The sequence below is a fragment of the Tupaia chinensis genome, unplaced genomic scaffold (assembly GCF_000334495.1).
Source record: "Tupaia chinensis unplaced genomic scaffold, TupChi_1.0 Scaffold000199_1, whole genome shotgun sequence".
Taxonomy (NCBI): Eukaryota; Metazoa; Chordata; class Mammalia; order Scandentia; family Tupaiidae; genus Tupaia; species Tupaia belangeri.
In genome coordinates this window covers 3,479,746-3,497,480 of record NW_006159674.1, presented here as the reverse complement: position 1 = coordinate 3,497,480, position 17,735 = coordinate 3,479,746, and the positions used below count along the sequence as shown (strand labels likewise).

The 17,735-nt window shown below is 38.7% G+C and overlaps 1 protein-coding gene and 1 non-coding gene across 2 annotated transcripts in view; one reads left to right on the top strand and one right to left on the bottom strand.

Annotated features, from left to right (window-relative positions):
• Positions 1-17,735, top strand: part of ANK3 (ankyrin 3) — a 743,189-nt gene that overhangs the window by 237,003 nt on the left and 488,451 nt on the right. The window lies entirely within an intron of this gene.
• LOC114007583 (small nucleolar RNA SNORA42/SNORA80 family) lies at positions 5,018-5,150 on the bottom strand. The gene has a single exon (XR_003549188.1). It is a non-coding gene; the product is annotated as a small nucleolar RNA SNORA42/SNORA80 family (small nucleolar RNA).

Sequence of the window (17,735 nt, the reverse complement as noted above, 5' to 3'; positions counted from 1 at the left end):
AGCGTCAGGTAGAAAAGAGGCAGGGAACTGAGCGGAGATGGGCCTGCCAGCCTGTGCGCTCCAGAAACACTAGGGCCCGTTTTCCATTTATCCTTTCAGATAAGCTGTGAGTCATCAAAATGCCGACCGTCATTCTCAACCAGACTTGCACAGGGCTGGAATAACTAAAAGCTGTTTTCTTCACCCAATTTGTGTGGAAGCCACAGGTAGTCCAGGTGAACGTAGTCTTCTCATTGTTACTTAAGTGTACATGTGTGTATCTGTGAAGCTGAAGAGATTGGTCTCGAAGGGGTGAGCTTGAGCCCTGGAAGAGAGGGGAACGGAACCAAGGGACAACCAGCATCTCACGGTCAGCTTGGTGACTCTGTGTAGTGCCTAACAAGCCTTGAACAAAACACTCAGGGAACAGATTCTCAACATTTTCTCCTAAAGATGCTGATTGGGAGCTCTGGGGTAAAACCCATGGCCAGGATTTTTTTTACCAAATCCCCCCAGGTGATTCTTAGGATAAGCTCAGTGTAGGAAAAGCTGCTGTATACCTTTCCAAGGTATTTAGAGAACCCAATTTCCTTCCAGACACATCCGTGAGCTTGTGACTCCAGGAGGTCCGGGCAGCAGCAGCTCAGCCCTGCAACGTGTCACACACAGCGTCTCATCTGCTGGGAAATAGGAGCTTGCTATTTTTTCCATTTTGACATTTGCTGACATACACCATGTCACTTGAAGATAGAATAAGTAGGTGAATTTTGCATAAGTTATTTGATGACTCTATCAGAAACTTCTGGTAACATGAAATAAATTCTTCCATGATCATCTTTCTAGCCTTCAGCCTTTAGTTTTGGCTATGCCAATTCAGGTGATGTATTTTGGCTATTGTAACTGGTGGCCAGCACTTACTGTTACTCTGTTCCAGCACCTTCTCAAGCAAATAAATTACGTCAGTTAAGCTTCATTCTCCCTAAGACGTAGCTTTATTCTTCTTCTTAGGATGAAATGGGTAATGGAAGCACAGAGAGATGAAGCAACTTGCCTGAGGTTACACAGCTAGCTGGTGTAGTGGTTCTCGGATTCCTAAGCCTTGCTATAAGGCATGTGTGCTCACTGGAGAGAGACAGAGACAGAAAGTGAGATGGAGACACTGCCCCCTCACCCCCCAGGGGCGATGGCCACGCTGCAATCCCTTCTGCTCCATTTTTCTCTTGGGGTTTTGGGCATGCACATGGATCTGGTGTGAGTTTTAAGCCACCGGGACTGGGCCTCAAACCTCAGACGACTATATGGGAGTCCAGCAATGTAACCATGATGCTATTTCTCTGGTCTCCCATTATCCTTTTTTGTCTGCTGGAAAGAAGGTCCTGGTGGCTGATTTCTGTGTACTCCTAGGAGTCCTTTTAATTGTTTTATACACAGTGTACTTCTGTCATTTTTTTTGTAACAATGGTGTTTTATATTGGTCTACATTTTATAGTTTGCAAAGTACTTTAAAAAAAATTAATGTCTTGTATTATCTTTTAACTTACTATAGGGCATCTGTGCTCACCAGAGAAAGAAAGTCAAAAGCCACCAGCTCAGGGACTCAAACCACATGTGGGAGTTCAGCAGCTTGACCATCACGCCATCCGCTGGCCCCTGCAAAGTCCTTTCAAATATAAAATTTTGTGTGATTTCCCCACAACAATTTCAAGACGTGAGTTTTGTCTGTTTGCGAGAAAACAGTTATCAAATGTTAAGGAGTTGGCCGAAGGTTGCAGTTATGTCTTTTATCTTTTTTCTTTTCCAGGGGTGGGGGTAGTGGTGGATCTTTTTAATTTAATTAAGCTTTACAGATAGGTAATAAATATTTGTCGCCCCAAATCAAATGAATATAGTAGGGCCTGTGTTAAGACCCATTCTGGGTAATCTCATTTTTGTCTCTGCAATCATACCCATCCCTTAGCTGAGGAAACCGAAGGTGAGATGGGGCAGATAACTCGTCCACAGAAATAGTAAATTGAGACCCAGAGTTCAAATCCCAGAGCAGCTCCGCTCCTCGGCTCTCACCACGACACAGTGACACTAACGTCACAGAGGTGTAGAAACAGCATTATTTGCCTCCACCTTAGGAAAAAGAGCATTCTCCCTGTAATCCCTCTAGTGACAGCTGAGTCCGCTTATTTGGCGTGCTGGTGCCAGGTGGGACTGGGTAGAGGTAGTGAGAGTCGAGTCGCCAAACAGGAGCCTTGTGATTTCATAGCAATAACTTGCTATAGTCCTTCCAATGATTAGTTACTTGACTACACAAAGTAGGTCTGGATAGTGAAAACCAGAGCTTGAAGCCAGCCCTACTGAAGTCAGTCTTGTGGTCTTCTCACTGCCACATAGTTCCCTCTTCCAGTGGAACCTTCTGGAGTTTTAAGTCTCGTTTTCATAGAGTTCTAAAGTCGAAATGAGATTACCCAGAACAGGTGTAGCTCCCAATATCTGTCCCCGCACTCACCTGAAATGGTGTTAGAAGTAGGTTTTCTTCTGTTTTAGTCAAAGGTGCTTGATATTTCCTGCTCCTTTTAACATTTGATGACTTAAGATAAACACTGCCCTTCGTTGTGTTGTCCTCATTGCTGTGGAACTGGGCTCTTGGATGACAGGCGTACCTTGGTGACCTCCATTAATGTCACTGCCTCCTTGGCCACCCTGTCTAAACAGGTCCCTACCAAGTCCCCTGTTCTGTTATGGTTCTGTATGTATTACATTACCCCTGCCTTTGTGAATTTCATCCAAAGCATTGATGGTATAGACACATTTATTTGCTTCTTTGCTGGACACTGTCTGTCTCTCTGTCTCTGCTAGGCCATAAGCTCCCTGAGGGCAGGGGCATATTTGCTTGCTGCTTCCCCAGCACTTGGCTGAGTGACGTAGTGACTTTGGGCAGGTGCCTGGCTCCTTGCTGCTTCCAAAGATGCTAATGGAAGGAACAGTTTTTACCAATGTAATGAGGTGTTAGCTCTTGCAGCATCTGTCAGTTGTTTTTGGTTTTCTCTATTTAGGTGCTTTCTTTGATTTCTCACCCTAAGCAAGACAGAGGAATGAGGAAAGGCATCACCACATCTCTGTCTATAGCCATGAATGCCGCAGCCCTTGCCTTAGAGTATGGAACTTGGTGTTGCCTGGGGACAATGGTGCTTCTAAAATAGCCTACTGTTTCTGAACAACCAGAACCCAAAAGCTTAATGTCAGCCCCAGGGATAGATACTATAGTAATAATTTGATTACATCAAAGCACTTTTTTAGGGGTGAATGGTGGCGTGCAGTGGTAAGACGTGACGTTGTAAGGCTGACCCACATCGGGAGGTCCTGGGTTCAGGTCCAGTAGACCTTCCTGAGCTCAACAGGCATGAGCATGCCCATGATTTGGGGCTGGCTGAAGCCAGGGGTAGATTGTGGTGTCAAAACCCTGTTAGGGGTGCTATATCTCTGTTTCACTTATGAAATCAACTTTTAAAAAGAGCATTTATTAAAACGAACTAATAAACCATTATTTGGGGGCTTATTTGCCACTGCTTTGTTTAAAAAAAAATTATTTTCTTCATCTGTTAACCCAGGAAAGGTCCTATGTGATCACAATGGTCCTCTTTCTGCACATAACATTTCTTGTAAAATCTTAACTTTCCCCTGAACTTCTTCATCCCAAGCCAGGCCAGACCAGACCCTGCTTAATGTGCACAGGCTGCAACCACTGGGGAGTATTTAGGGTCGATGCTTCCTGCAGCCACACCTCATTCCCTAAGTAATAAGATAGGAAAGTGTTGGCTACGTTGATTTAATCATTTCTGTCTTGTTTGGCCTATGATGTCAGCCACTTTCTGGAAGTATCCAGGTCTGCATCACCCTACAATGTCTAGGATAATGCATTACTCATTGTAAGCTTCTGGTCAGAATTTCTTGAATGAATAAATAGTATGGCTCCAGTAGTTATCATTAAGCCTATTTAACTTTAAGCTCAACATATGCACATTTATTCAATACTAATACTAACGGCATTTTCTTTTAATTTAGCAGACTTATTTTAGAGCCTATTTAGAGATATAAAGGCATCCACCAAGGATACTACTTCTTTCATACACTTAAACATTTTATATGACTTGTTTGAGACAAGAAGCTTATTAGATGCACCTTTATGTGTTGTGTTCTTATTAAATACAATTTTGATTCAGTTAGGTTGACATCGTTGGAAACAACCTAGAAACTTATTGCACTAATATTTTATCTGCTAGTGGCTGTTTCTTTATTTGGAAAGCATTTTATTTTTACAGCTGGTTCCAAAGAAGAAAGGCTCCTTAAAAGACAGGCAGAGTTAGTTGATAGGCAGTGTGGGCGAGTACACAGGACCCCAATGTGCTTTATGATTCTCTGTTCACTTTGGACTTCAAAGAAGAGAACCCCCCCTCAAGGAGTGAATATTGGGAGATCTAACTGCAAGCAGTAGAGCTGTTACTCTAAGAAACAGGAAAATCATGAGGCGGCTTTGTGTTCTCGCCTTCATCGCGTGGCATAATCCCGACCTCAGCATTCCTGTTGCTTTGCTTCCTGTTTTCTTGACCAATGGTTCTGCTCATTCGTTCATTTCTATACAGCCCCACATAAGCTCTCATAAGATCACCTTAACCTCCAATGGCTGGCAGACTTGGTCTCAGCAATTTTAGTTGAAATTTCCAAAGAGTCTGCTTAGTCCAGCTTTGATCAGGTGTCTGTCCTTGTTCATTCGTTATTGCTAAGTTAATATGGATGTTGAGGGCGTCCCCACCAGAGAGCCTGAAGTAGAAGCAGACTCTCTGAAATACATGAGAACAGAAAGGTAGCATTCACCATAAGCTAGTTTTAAGCCTCTCCTTTTTAAAATTGCCTAAGGAAGTCTTCACTTACCAGAGAGACAGAGAAGAAGAGATAGCACCTTCCAGTGAGGCCTGGTCACAGCACAGTCCCTTCCCTTTCTTTTCTGCATCTCTTCAAAATCATAAGCATGCATACATATGTGCATGTTTATTTTATCCCCCTCTTCCCGGTGCCAGCAGCCCACAGATAGAGACTGGGCAATGGTTTGGAGCTGGTTTGCTCTAGCATGGGACACTGTGAGAGGCCCAGGGGATGAACCTGCCATAAATCCCAAGCCATGGATGCCAACATATTTTTTTTTTTTTCAAGCTGCCAGGGCTGCACTGAACCATTGTCAATCACATGGGATTCAGCTTCTCTATCTATAGGTCACAAGGCTAGCCTGCTAGTTTTCCCTTTAAAAATAGGTTGTCCTTGATCATTTTAGTAATTTCTGGCCCTTAACACTTTACATTTGAACAGGATGCTACAGATTACAGACTGTTCACAGAACGTTTCTCACTTGATCCTCAGAGCACTGCTGTAGGGGGTCTATCTGAATCCTGATCAGGTGGGTGAGTGTACAGGCTAGAATGTGCGAGGTGAAACCCAAAACAATCACTGTAGGTGTTTGAGCTGGGGTTCAGGTTTCCTGATTAGTCTACAGTTCCATAGAAGTCTCTAATCTAGATTGCATATGAATGTAAATGGGACAGATCAGTAGATGTTGTTTTTAACACTGGTCTTCACAGCTAGTAATAGATAACTTTGAGCAAGGAAATGTTAGAACTGGGACTGATGGTCAACCAGATAAACTCCAGGGCCCCTTCTGATAGGCTAAGGGGCCATTTTGACGACTTAATAACTAAACTTTAGTAGGTATTAACTGTTAAATATCACTTCTGATTAGAATTTATTTTTTTCTTGGGACCAGCAGGGAACATAATGGTTATGTTGCTGGATTTCCACATAGTCGACCGTGGCCTGAGTTCTGGATTCAGCATTTTCAAACTCATGCAGGTTGTGTGTGCGTGCATGCCCAAGATCCCGAGAGGAGAATGGAGGAGAAGGGATTGGAGCATGGCCATCCCCCCTGGTGGGGGTGATTTTTTTTCTCACTTTCTATCTGTCTCTCTCTGTCTCTTTGGTGAGCACACGCACTGTATAGCAAAAAAAAATAATAATAATAATAAATGTTTTTATCTCCTTTCAGAATTTTATCAACGTATTGATTAGTCTATCTATATCTTAAGACTTATAATTCTATAATAATTACTTGTTTCTTGATGCTGAGATTGTGCTATACATTAGAAAGTCTTTTTTTTTTTAAGTCCATTTTTTCCGAGCATAAATGCCATGCACTACTTTTAAAAAGTACTGCAAAGATAGGGTTTCCAACTTCTCAAGATGTATCGGGTTGCTGGAAAAGTCAGGATGTGCTTTTCTATACAAAAATGGATCGTGATGACCCAGTAGAAATCAAACTACATACGTAAAGCCATTTGACTTTCAAATTTGGACCCATACCTCATCAACATTCCCTCCCCACCCTCCACTGAACACTAAACACCTATGTGAGTCAAGCGTCCCTTACTTTCAGATTCATTCCCTTTCTATTTTCATGTTAAGTTTTCCTTCCTTAGTGACATCTCCCTGGTTCCCCCTGCCAACCTAGTGTGATCTCTTCCTGGTCTGAACTCTCATGGATGGTAACACATCTATCAAAAACAACTAGCTAATCAAATATAAAGTAGAATTTTGACTGGCAGCTGAAGTTTTCTGTTTAAATCTCTTCAACTGTTCAATATTTTATCAGGGCTATGAGAGCCATGGCCTGCCTTTCTCTTTTTAGTTATTTAATTTTATTTATCATTTTTTAAATTTGACCAGAGAGACAGGGAAAATGAGAAAGCAAGCTGCCAGGTCCAGGACTCAAAACTATGGTCAGCCATGTAGAAGTCCAGTGCCTTAACCACTACACCATCTGCCGACCCTAATGGCCATGACTTCTAATCTTTGTGTCCCTCATAACAACTCACATCTAGCTGTGTCTACATTTATTGAGCAATACTGAGCACAACTGGTAGATCCGTTACTGTGTTGGATGCTAGAAGTACAAAAGTGAGTTTATTCATGATGAAGAAGATGCATGGAGTAGTAAGAAAGACACTAGTACAGGGGTGTATCTTTTGAAACAGATATCTCTGCCCATTTTTCTTTTTTTTTTTCCATAAATTGATAAGCAGCTGTTTTTAACAGTCAAGTTCTTGATTAGAGGATTCCTTATATAGGGACTAGTAGATGGTATAATGGTTATGTTGATGGACTCCCACTGACCAACCACAGTTTGAGTCCTGGACCTGCTGACTTACAACTCACACTGGGCACGTGTGAGTTTCAAGAGGAAAATGGAGGAGAGGGTATTGTGCTGTGGCCATCTACCCTGGGGGGTAATTTCTTGCTTTCTGTCTCTGTATCTCCAATGAGGGCATGCGTGCGATAGCAAAAATCTCTCTTAAAAAAAAATTTCTTATACAGGTTTTGACTGAGAATTAGTATTAACTGTATAAGTTATGGAAAATAATGCTTTTCCTCCTGGTTTCTGTTTTTAGTTTAGGTGAATTACCTGGATCTCCTTCAGTATAGGCCACCGTCACTGCTATTTCCAAACTGATCCTACAGCCCTTAAACCTGCTTGGTCACTGGTATACGCATAATCCAAATGATACTGCAAAAGGAGCTTTTTTATGTTTGGTGTTTCTTTGTTCCACTTTAAAACTATAGTCGGTAATATCTTTATGTAAAATTTTATTCCCTCAAAGACAATTTTTCCAGATTGTCAGAAATCTTTGAAAGATCATCTTCCCATTAAATTAAGAGACTAAGAATGTCTAAAGCCAGGAAGTTATTGATAGCATTCTAGGCCAGCAACAAAAACATTTCCCTTGCACCGCAATGAATAATTGATTTTGCTTAAGAATTTTCTTTCCTCCTGCAGAAAGATCTTTTTCCTATTTCCTCAGTGTGAAAATAACCCCTGGTGTATACAGTATGACACTTTCCCACTTGGTGGTAACTTTAACATTTATAAACCAGTAGGGTTTTCTCACTAATTGGATGAATATTTCCTTTCAGAATTCTTTATTCTTTACTTTTAAAAAAGTATTCCAAGAAATATTTGCACTGCTTCATTGGGGGGGGTGGCAAAAATAGCTCAAGACATGAGTGAGTGTTGGTTTTAAGGACCACACTTAGCAGTGGTGCCAGGTGACCCTATTCAATCCTGTTTTGTTTTCTTTCTTTCCTTGCATCTGAGGAGGTAAAAATGATCTGTTATACACAGGTTATGACCTAGACTGGTATCTGCTTTTTTTTTTTTTTTTAAAATTGATGGACAAGGTGAAAATCTTAGAAACCTGTGACATGGATCTCTTGTCAGCAAAGGAGATTTTCCCAAGTGTCACTGTAGGGAAGAAGGGCACCCTGTGCTCGATGGAGCTGCTCACTTTTCCAGAAAACAGATGATTCCAAGATGGCTACTTCAATCTTGACTCAAGCCTGTGTGTGAGATGTGTTTACATTGGGGCTTGAGGTCTTAAAATGATTCAGAAATAGTCATTACCAAGGGTGTTTGAATCTCTCCTTACAGAGGAGAGTATCTATGTACTGTCAGTTTTCAAAGTCTCCTGTCTTTGGGGGTATGGAGGAGAAGGTCCCTACTGCTGTCCTGCTGATGGAGATGAGGGCTGGGAGAAGTGGTGGGTGAAAAGCAGATGGGCTGTCTTGTACTGGGAGACAGAGTTTATCTTCTTGGGATTCTGCAGGCAGTCATCTTGTCCTTGAATGAATACATCATAAGAGGATGGAGAACATATGTGGTCATCTGTAAATGCTCTGAAGACAATATCCTGAAACACACTAAGAGCCATTTGCATAAAATAACGTCCCTATTAAAGACACACTCTTTGAGATGCATTAAGTATTCACTTTAGCCGCAGCTGCTAATAGATTTTATGATGCAATTCTGAAATGGAACTTTACTAGTTGGACAGTACAGATGTACTATGGCTGTTCTTATAAAAACAACAATTACCTTACAACCCTGTGGAATTCACAGAAAGCACAATAACTTCTGGAGCTGATTTTTCTGTTCTTTAGTCTGATTCCTCCTCTTGTTATATTTCCTCTTTAATTCCCCCATGGCTAAAAGTTACAGCCATAGTAACAAAACACCCATCCCAGATGTGTTCCTCATGGACCAGCATTTTCTTGCTAAGAAATTGAGAGTAGAAAGGAGAAAAGGCAAAGTCTGAACAATTTGGACCATTTCTACTAAAATTGGCTCATGAATACTCATGGTTACTTTCTCACCAGAGTGTTCAGTGGTATCTAGAGACACCAGTAACACATGGGGCAGAGACCTAAAATATAAGCTCATTGGAAACAGAAGTCTTCTCACTCAGTAGAAACACATTGCACACCTCATTATAGAGCACTGAAGTTCCATCATGTAGTCTGATGGAAGCAGGTGGTTTAAAGAGGATCTCATGGAGATGGAGATTCGGGCTGAAATTTCAGCAAATAGCCATGTGTACTTGGGTCCTCAAATGCTACATTTGTTTATCTTCATCTGTATGATAGAAATCACACTAATACTTTAAGAAGCTATTTATTAAAGTGAAGTCAGCTGATATGTGAAAAATCCTTATCCCTATACTTGGCAGATGATAGGTAACTAATGACTGTTTATTGAATCGGATTCATTATATGATTGGCCTCAATGGTAAGGTTAGTGGAGGAGAACAAAACCAGATACATGGCGGAACATTTAAGGAGCATTTGCCCTTCAAAGTCTTCGCAGTAGAAAGTTGTATGTGTATTCAAGGGGTACTTGCCTTGATGTATAGATATGTTGAAGCTCTACCTATCTATCCGCGTAATTGTAATGAATGCAAATATCTTATAAATAAGGATTTGATTTTTGAAAATGTCAAGTTATTTGACCCTAAGTGAAGGACTGTTCCCATTTACTTACCTGATTTTTAGCCAAAACCAAAATGTTACCTAAAGTAATAATCGTTGTATTGTGGAATTCATATTTTGAAAGTGACTCCATAGAAGAGTTCCAGAAATAGTTAAAGAGGTGAGTTGCTGCCAGGGAGGAAACAAGCTGCTTCCATGTGCAGACCCTTAAAAGGAGCTAGGATGCTGTTGACTACAAAAGGTTTTGCTACGTATGCTTATTATCTTATGTATTATTTTATATACTATCAATTCTGTGGAAAATTATTAAACTTTTGAGGGCCAGTTTTACACACCTGTTCTGAGGACAAGTAATGATTTAATACTTACCACATTTGCTCCATCAAAGCATCTTCTTTCTCTCAAGCAACTAATGGTTAAAATGGTTTGTTCTAAGGGAATGATGTTTCTTCAGAAAACAGCTGTAAAACCATATTATTGTCATCCTGGTGTTTTTTGAGGTGCACAATTACAGATGCCTCAGTCTTTTAGTAACATGTCAAGATGAATCCTAAGAGGAAAATAGCTTAATACCTCGCCTCATGAATCTGTGAAATCTGAGTTGCTAATAATAATTTTTTAAAAATATGTCTTTATTTTGGCTTTATCACTCCTGGGCCTGTGGTATTGCACTAGTTTAATGTCTCTGTTTCTTCCCTGTTTATAGAAAATGAAGTTAATAATTTTTTTCCCCCTCGTACTTGTTTAGACATTAAAAAGATTTACACATGCGAAAATGCTTTGGTACTTGCCACATAAGAGCTCAAGCATATTAGCTGTCATTAAGGATTTACATGTATAGATATAGATCCAGAGAAACTTCATGTATGTTTATTTTGCTTTTCCTGCTTATGTCCCTGGTACCGTACCCTATTTTGGCTCTTTCCTATGCCTGGAGGCAAGACTGTTCATGCTAAGACATATCTCTGAGAAGATGTCCATTGGTGGATATGAGGACAAAATACTGCAGGGTGGCAAAACAGTCATGGTGTTTGCAGCTCTATTTATGGTTCTTTTGGTTGTCAGTTGCCTAGAAGATCACTGGCAAAATCCCAGCAATAACCAACCCCCATTTTATCCTACAAAGAAAGGGATGCAACTGATCTGGTGACAATCATTAGCTACTTCCTGGGAAAACATTCTCAAGATCTTAAGAGATTCTTATTTCCATCACCTATTCTATTGTCACATCTGCTCTTCAACAAACTGAAGAGAAAAACTTTGTGTCTCAGCTTATCTTAAAGAACATACTTCACTTCATCCCAATAGCTCGTACCTGTGGAAGAATTCATAGTTATAGATGGGGGCGGGATCTTCTGTTTCCAGAACAGTTAATAAAGGCTAAACAGTTATATTTGTCTTTTCCTGTATCACTTAATCTGCTTTAAGTCAAAGCTAATTAGCAGAGACGTGAGGAGATAAATCTACTTTGTGCTTTTCCTTTTGTAGGTAAGTGAACCTGGCATTGGGCATTTCTCATTGGGCTTCCTGGCTGGCTTGTACGTGCATTGCCCTTTTGTGGACTAAGACTCAGGGAGTCAGTTAAGAAATACTGGTATGCAGGTACTGTGAATACCACCAGAGCGTATGTTCCAAGAGAGATGGTAAGTGCGTGTCTTCCATTTTAACTACACCTTATGATGACAAGCTGGTGCCTTTATCCTCTTCCCCTGCTCCCTGAAAAAATGGTTCTGTTGGTTTAGTAGGCGTTTCTAGTTGGCACAGCTATAAGAATAAGAAATGAGATTCATTTTGTAGGCCTGTTGGCTAAACTTTAGGAGGCTAATTTTTACCAAAAGTCTGAAATGATTTGGCATTGTTAGTGTGTAGAACCCATCTGCATCTCATTTCACATCTGGTTGGTGTGGAATGGACCTGGAAATTACTATACCACAGGCATGTAATCCTCACGGAGTGGTCTTTGTAGCTTCCAGAAAAAAGGCTTGGCTGTAACAGAAGGTTCTGAAGTCCCACCCAGAGTAAAACTATTCTAAATTAATAGTTGCTTAAGGACGAGAGTATTATTAGACTTCCTTTTTTGAACTTGGTTCTAAATCAAAGAAGTGTAATTGGAGTTTCCTTTTTAAATATTTGAAGACTGTATTTACTATGTAGATGTTTAAATTTTACATCTATATTTAGAAGGCAATCTAAAAGTATTTTGAGCTAAATAGAAATGTGAATTCCTATTCAGTTCACTCTTGAAAAAATAGGGTGTCATCAAAGACTTCTTAAACTATTAAATAGTTTCAAAAAAACTATAGGACTGCTGTAGCTAAATTCTTTAAATATCTCCATTGTTAATTCTATAGAAACTGAAAGTCTAGTGGTATTTTTGCTTTATTATGTTTCTGAAATTTGGAGTCCAGCTTGCTAGTTGGCTATTTTACTTGAGAGTAATTATTCATTTTTAATTATTCAGAGTGAAAAGTAATACAAATTGTGGGTTTTCTTTTTTAAATTTATTTTTATTGGACAACTTATATTGCATGAAAGTACTGTTGAAATATACCTACGTATGTTTTTGGGTGGGTCTACTTAAAAAATACTTGGATTTATTGCTTTCCTATGTATTATAGCTTCATCTGGGAAAAGTGTTTAGAAATATTGCCATTACCATTAGAAATTTTACCCTAAAGAGGTTGGTGTTAAGAGTTTTCTAAATGCTGTTCAATCTTGTCTTATTTTTAATGTTTTTTTAAGAGACTGTTTTAGGTGATATTATTCTTTCAATTCTTAGTTACTGTGCTATTCTGTGACATGTTTATCTTTGGGGATGATTATTTTAATAAAAAGACAAATATCCCTCCAGAGCACCTCTTATATATCTGACACTTCAAACAGCCCATTTTAAAATGCTACATTGATGTATGAAGGAATGTTTTATAATGGCTGTTATTTTATCAAGAAGTTATTCACGTTTCACAAATGTGGGGAAGACTATGAATTGTAAACACAAACATTCTCTTTCCTGCTAATTATTTTGTGATGTAACTACTTTTATTGCTTGGAAAAATGATGTTTATTAAAAATTGGTTGTAAGAATAGATCTTTCAAGATGAGGCCTCAAGGAAATTGAACGTGGATCTCAGACCTATGAAACCTCAAGTTCACCATTTTCTGACCTCTTAAATCTTGGAGGTTTTAAGTTTTTTTACTACTTAGTCATCAAAAATTCTCAGTCAACACCATGCTGTGACCCAGTAAGCATCATATGATCAGTTCTTCATATCATAGATCTTACACACAACTTTTGAATTCTATTGAGAAGCAGAGTCCTGCCTGCATCACTAAGATGCTGAATCTATACCCTTTGATCTTGGGGAAACCAGGCATTCTTTAAAACCCTCTGAGAAACTTCACAATAACTTAGTATACTTTGTATTGTGTTTGTGTTTGGAGTATATGATTTATGTATCTTGTTAAGTTCTTGAAGTTTTAAAAGATGCTCCAGCCACGTCTTCCTCTATGATAGATGTTCAGAAATAGCCAAAGTTGTTAATCTTGGGTAAGCTTTCTAGAGGCACTTTAGAAGTTCCTTGAGTGATTTTGTTTGCAATGTGTTATTTGTACAGCCCTTAAAGTATGCCAGCGGTGTCTGAGCAGCTTCCGTTGTAAGAGCTGAATCATTTTGGTAACTTCGATAATAGGACAGTACTTTATTATTAAAATAATGTGACTGGTTGAGAAGAAAATAATTGCATTTGCATATTTTCCTGGATCAGTGAGCATTCTCATCAGTTTTATTGTTTACATTTGAAAAAAAATCTCCTAGTCCCTACTGTTCTTCTGAGAAAATAGATTTTGCAGGTAACTGTGAATAATAATAGCCACTTTATTGGGTGAAGATACTTGATCCAAGTGGCCATAAAAGCAGGCTGTTTCTATAGCTGACTGGTCAAGTTCTAAACCGCCCCCACCCCCAACTCACTGATATTTACCTTTTCACTGTGTAAACCAGAGTGGGTTTCTTAATCTGTTTGAGATTAAATTCGTTTTTGTTTTCCTTAATGTTTTTGCCAGAGGGCATGTACACTCTTGAGAGTAACAGACAAAAAGAGAAGGAAAGTGACAAAGCAGCCCCATGGAGGATGTTCATGCCCCGCAATCTTTCCCCTTTCACTTCTCCTTCCTTTTGGGATTTTGAGCTTACAGTAAGCACATGTGCCCAGTGTGTTTTTCAAAATTCCAAGTCCAGGTTTCTAACTTCATCGTAGGCCTTGTGGTATCCAGCTGCTTCAACCACCAGGTCATCATCTGGCCCAAGATCATCATTGATTTGTTTCTTGTGCTTGACAAATATATTAATAGACTTGAGACTTTATAAAACTGAGAGTTTTTTTCTGAAATGTCATTTGCGTTTTCAACTAGATACTTGAAATTCGCGGGTCCAAGAGAATTGAACCTTGTGAATGAATTGGAATGGGGAGAAAATTCAGACAGGTTCTTCATTGTACTTGGGGAATTCAAAAAGTTCATGTTGAAAATGTGTATTGTGTAAAAACAAAGCATGGGTTTCCAAATATTTTTGCATTAAAATTGACTCATATTTTAATTGTATTTTCCATTAACTTCTTGAAGTTTGCTTATACTAAGAGTCTTGCCTCTGCCCAGAGACCTTTTCATCGTCAAGAATTGAAGGTGTTGCAGATCAGATGGCTTTGGAAATGTTAGAAAATATAAAGTTAAACTCTGAATTCTGAAAGTGAAGAACTCTTCATTCTATTTTCCCAAAAACTAATATAATTCTTGTAATTTCCCAACAAAAATAATACTAATTCTTAATTTGAACCAAAAAATAGTCTTCAAGAATTAAAACATTAAAGACAAATATAGCTTAGTGGATGAAATAAGAGATTAATGTTTAATATAAAAATTTAGGTGAACGATATAAATGAATCTTTTTAGTCTGCAAGTAAAATGTCAACTCTTTCAAAAACATAATTACATATGTCTTATGCTATAATTTTTAAAGATCATGTATTTTATAATTCATGTAGATTAAAAATTCAACATGTTTAATATTTTCACACATTTAGAATTCTAAACTCTACCCAAATCTTCTTACTGTAAAAATTTGTTATACACAAAAGTAGAGAAAAATGGTCAAATTACCTGCACCGTTCCACATTCAACAATTAGGAACATTTTGCTATAATTGCTGTCCTTTTTTGGTGGAGGGGAGGTCCTGAAGTATTTGGAAACAAATTTTAGACATAATATCATTTGCTTCTAAGTGCCTCAGTATGTGTATCTAAAAGAGGGAGCATTTATATACCTCCAACATTATCACAGAAAATTTATAAAAATCTCTTTGTACCCTCTGATACTTAGTGCACATTCAAATTTCTCTCATTAGCTTAAATATGTCCTTTATAGATAATTTGGGTCAGAGTTCAAATCAGTTTCCACCTACTACATTTGGTTTTGTCTCTTGACGGCTTAACTTTTAGAACAATTTTCATCTTTTCCTCCTCCTCTTTATTCCATTGATTCATTGACAAAACCTGGTCAGGCATGCTGTAGAATATTCTACATTGCATTTTTTTCATCCCAGGGCTATTTTTAATTCATTCCTTCTTTCCTCTTACATGCTATCAACTAGAAGTTGAATCAGAAGGATTGGTTCTATGCAGTTTTAATATTTTCAACAAGAATGTTTCATAGATAAGACTCTGACAGATCCTCTCGATTTTCCAAATACATGTTTAGTATAACTACATTATACCCTACTCTTCAAATAGACTTGTTACTACAGTATTAAATCATTACTTGCTATGAAAAATATGTCTTTTCCTGGTGAATGAGTATTCCAATCAAATCCTTAGAATTGAGCAGTCAGCTTCAATTAGTTGATACATGAAATACCAGAAACAAAGTGGATTCTTTAATTTCACTAAGTTTGTCCATATGTGAAGAAAGCTAGAGCTACCGTGTCTATCCAAAACTGTAAAGGACCAGTTGTTGAACCTGATTGCTGAACCCCAGCTGTCCTCATGCTATAGACACATCGCCCTATGTGTACAGATACTTTCATGCCATAGTGAACTTTTCCTGAAAGAGGTCTTCGATGTCCATTAAGGTTTTATTCCCATCCCTGTATTAAAAGCTTATGGTTTTAAGTTTTGGGTAAACATTTAATACGTGTTACTTATGAACACAGTCACAGCCAACTAGAATGGTAAATGTTTAGTTTGCTTACAGACTTTGCTATTTCCGTTTTGTTTCCCTTATATTTTTATTTTTTGTTTCAACACCCTATCTACTTTCAGCAATGAGGCTAGGAATTTCATTGTTGTGATTGTTCTACATGGAATTTCCAGAAATGGGTTTTTAAATGGAAGTAGGATATTACATTACCTGGGGAGGATAAAACTTACGTAAGACTCACTGTTACCTAATTAAGATGATGGTCTCAATGTATATACTTTGATAAAAGTTTTGACTTTGACTTTGTATACCATGGGGGAATTTTTGTGGGGCTCTGGACATCTGAGAAACAGTTTATGAAGACCTATATCTTTGTAGAAGAGGGAAGTCTCAAAAGGAGACTATGAGATCTAATAGGATTTCGCCTCTGGTTCCCAGTAAACTGAGTTATGTTGATAGTGCCTATCCTGGATTCCATGGTATGTAGAACGAAGAGTGGATTTGGAGTAAAGAGACAGTTCGGTCTTGATGTCAGGCAGTGTGGCTTGTTGGTCAAGAGTACAGGCTCTAGATTCATATGGGGTAGACTGAAATTGCTGTTCTTGCACATGTAACCTAGGAAACTTTCTGAGAAGTCTTAGATTCCTGATCTGTAAAATGGTGATAATAAACCTTCACCTTGTAGAGTTATGATAACTTAAGATATTCCACATAAAGTGCTTGCACAGGTCTGGTACTTAGGAAGCAATCAATAAATGCCATCCCTGTTTTATTATTGATGGTTGGTAATGGTTGTTCCCTTCATTAAAAACTTCATAGCAAATTCTGGCAGAGAAGTAAATGTATAAGCTGTGCCCTCTCTTTGTGTTTAGGTTTCTTTGGCTAATGATATTTAATTTACAAAATTGCTCTTAGTATGCCAATGTCCTCTAATGATAAAAAACTAAATTTAAAAAGTTCAAAGAGCAGCATGTCAACAAAGGCACAATCAATCAGTTTGCTGATTGTTTATGTACCTCATTAAAATGGATATTTATTTTCAAATCTATGTAGGTCACGTATATAAGGCAATATACTTAACTATCCATAAGTAACTGATCTGTCTTTTTCTGAGGTTTATTGATTTTTATCTCTTTCATGATAGAGTGCAAGAGAGTGAGAGAAAACGAGAAGGGCACCCTGGATAGGGCCTTATCACACTGGAATCCCCTTCCCCCAGACCTCAGCTAGTCAGGATCTTGGGCATGTGCACCCAGCACATTTCAGGCCAAACTGGGATCCCAGTCTGTGACTGGCCATGTTGCTTCCAGCTCTGCAAATTGGTTCACTATGCCTGTGCCTCTGAAGCTGGGCCTGATTTTTCTTCTTTATAATGAAGATACATGAGGAACCATTAAAGTGTAGTTGTAACAGTTAGCCAGAAAGCTTTCTCTAATGCCAGATATTCTACCCAGTGTTTTACATAAATCCAGTATTCAGTCTTTACATCAATCATACAGTTTGTGCCTTTGTTATCCTATTTCACTGGTGTGAGAACTGAGGCCCAAAGTCACACTACTGACCCATGGACCATCCAAAATATCCAGACTCAGATCTGTCTGGCTCTGGAGCCAGAGGTTATCTTTCATATACTGTTCTTTGGAACCTATCTTCCACCCAGGGACTTCCTACTGGCTTCTGTTTGCTAGTGTGACTTGTCACCTTGAAGAAAGAGT